The 2,500-nt window shown below is 35.6% G+C and overlaps 4 non-coding genes across 4 annotated transcripts; all 4 read right to left on the reverse strand.

The window, feature by feature from the left end:
• Positions 1-288: 288 nt before the first annotated feature.
• TRNAS-AGA (transfer RNA serine (anticodon AGA)) lies at positions 289-370 on the reverse strand. The gene has a single exon. It is a non-coding gene; the product is annotated as a tRNA-Ser (tRNA).
• Positions 371-609: 239 nt separating this feature from the next.
• On the reverse strand, positions 610-699 carry TRNAY-GUA (transfer RNA tyrosine (anticodon GUA)). The gene is given in 2 exon segments: positions 610-645; positions 663-699. It is a non-coding gene; the product is annotated as a tRNA-Tyr (tRNA).
• A 1,061-nt stretch (positions 700-1,760) lies between these two features.
• Positions 1,761-1,842, reverse strand: TRNAS-AGA (transfer RNA serine (anticodon AGA)). Its single transcript has one exon. It is a non-coding gene; the product is annotated as a tRNA-Ser (tRNA).
• Positions 1,843-2,081: 239 nt separating this feature from the next.
• TRNAY-GUA (transfer RNA tyrosine (anticodon GUA)) lies at positions 2,082-2,171 on the reverse strand. Its single transcript is given in 2 exon segments — positions 2,082-2,117; positions 2,135-2,171. It is a non-coding gene; the product is annotated as a tRNA-Tyr (tRNA).
• Between the last annotated feature and the right edge of the window lie 329 nt (positions 2,172-2,500).

A 2,500-nucleotide genomic window follows, 5' to 3' on the forward strand; every position in this document is an offset into this window, starting at 1 on the left:
TTTGAGTGGACATCATTTTCTTTCAAATGAATTTGATATTTTGCTAAATGTACAAAACTTTCTTACAAATTTGACATTCAAAATGCATTTGTAATTAATAAATGCTACTTAGTATGGCTGCTGAGATTCCTGGGCTCAGTCTCAAGTAGAGGAGGAGAATGACGGATAGAGAAAGAGAGAACAGGCAGGCATCCTAAAGATTTTGATGTGCCAGTTCCTGACTCACCCTGAGCAACACTGGTTTCAAGCTTTTAGTAAATTTTCTGAAAAATAAAACAACCATGCGGTCGTAGTCGGCAGGATTTGAACCTGCGGGGGGAGACCCCAATGGATTTCTAGTCCATCGCCTTAACCACTCGGCCACGACTACCTCTCATTTAATGTGATGTTTTCACAAAAGTTTCTCTATGGGTTGAGCTACTTCATTTCAGGCTGTGAGGATGACTGAATTAATATTGTATCAGAGATGATTTCCATGGGAAGTTAATCCTGACCACAGTGACCTACGTTAATGATTTTTAAAATACAACTTGGAGAATGCTTTATACTTGATATAGTTTTGGGTTTGTAAAATGTCAGTACTGACATCTAAGTTTATCAAAAGCATCATCCTTCGAGCCGGAATTGAACCAGCGACCTAAGGATTTCTGTACCAATCTCCTCTACAGTCCTCTGCTCTACCAGCTGAGCTATCGAAGGATTCCACGATCATACGGCTGTGATATTACGTGCTATTAAAATGATTGAGTGTTAATTTTAAACATTATCAACTTTCCAAGCAAAATGAAAAATGATTTGACTACTCAAAAGAGATTCAACTACATATTCCTGTGTTGCTTTATCACACAAATTGTCATGTTTAATCATTTGGAAAATATCACTAATAGTTTGACTTATATTTGTGCAATTACTATCAACTTGCTACAGAGCTAGTTTGGAAAGCACTTTCAATAGATTTTTTAGTGTAGCCAAACTTACATCAAGATTAGAGATGCTTGAGCCTATCAAACCTTCCTACCTCTATGTCTGTCTGTTTTTACCCAGTTTTGTTCTATTACTGTTGTTCTAATTGTAAAGCGCAACGGAATATGCTGCGCTATATAAGAAACTGTTAATAAATAAATAAATAAATACACTCTTTTAAATTTTGCTTGTTTTGTAAACTAATCAAATGATCCAGGAATGATGGGGATATTCCATTGTTTGTTCTGATTTGACAATTCATTTTGGACAATGAGCGGCCCTTTTGAGCTAGTGAAGATAATTGTGCTACATGAGAGTATGCACAGACAATTATTTTTATTTTTTTGCATTAAAGCACAATTTTTAATAATTGTGCTTTTTCTTTTTTTGCATAAAGCACAATTTTTAATAAAGTAGAGGTTAATGATATAATAATTAGCACTGAAAGTCATCTGACACGATTTGAAAGTAAAATGTTGTGCATTGAAAGTAACCAAAGCTCTTTTTACTTTGAGTGGACATCATTTTCTTTCAAATGAATTTGATATTTTGCTAAATGTACAAAACTTTCTTACAAATTTGACATTCAAAAAGCATTTGTAATTAATAAATGCTACTTAGAATGGCTGCTGAGATTCCTGGGCTCAGTCTCAAGTAGAGGAGGAGAATGACGGATAGAGAAAGAGAGAACAGGCAGGCATCCTAAAGATTTTGATGTGCCAGTTCCTGACTCACCCTGAGCAACACTGGTTTCAAGCTTTTAGTAAATTTTCTGAAAAATAAAACAACCATGTGGTCGTAGTCGGCAGGATTTGAACCTGCACGGGGAGACCCCAATGGATTTCTAGTCCATCGCCTTAACCACTCGGCCATGACTACCTCTCATTCAATGTGATGTTTTCACAAAAGTTTCTCTATGGGTTGCGCTACTTCATTTCAGGCTGTGAGGATGACTGAAGTAATATTGTATCAGAGATGATTTCCATGGGAAGTTAATCCTGACCACAGTGACCTGCGTTAATGATTTTTAAAATATAACTTGGAGAATGCTTTATACTTGGTATAGTTTTGGGTTTGTAAAATGTCAGTACTGACATCTAAGTTTATCAAAAGCGTCATCCTTTGAGCCAGAATTGAACCAGCGACCTAAGGATTTCTGTACCAATCTCCTCTACAGTCCTCCGCTCTACCAGCTGAGCTATCGAAGGATTCCATGATCATACAGCTGTGATATTACGTGCTATTAAAATGATTGAGTGTTAATTTTAAACATTATCAACTTTCCAAGCAAAATGAAAAATGATTTGACTACACAAAAGAGATTCAACTACTTATTCCTGTGTTGCTTTATCACACAAATTGTCATGTTTAATCATTTGGAAAATATCACTAATAGTTTGACTTATATTTGTGAAATTACTATCAACTGGCTACAGAGCTAGTTTGGAAAGCACTTTCAATAGATTTTTTAGTGTAGCCAAACTTACATCAAGATTAGAGATGCTTGAGCCTATCAAACCTTCTACACTCTTTTAAA

The sequence above is a fragment of the Pseudophryne corroboree genome, chromosome 4 (assembly GCF_028390025.1).
Source record: "Pseudophryne corroboree isolate aPseCor3 chromosome 4, aPseCor3.hap2, whole genome shotgun sequence".
NCBI classification, from domain to species: domain Eukaryota; kingdom Metazoa; phylum Chordata; class Amphibia; order Anura; family Myobatrachidae; genus Pseudophryne; species Pseudophryne corroboree.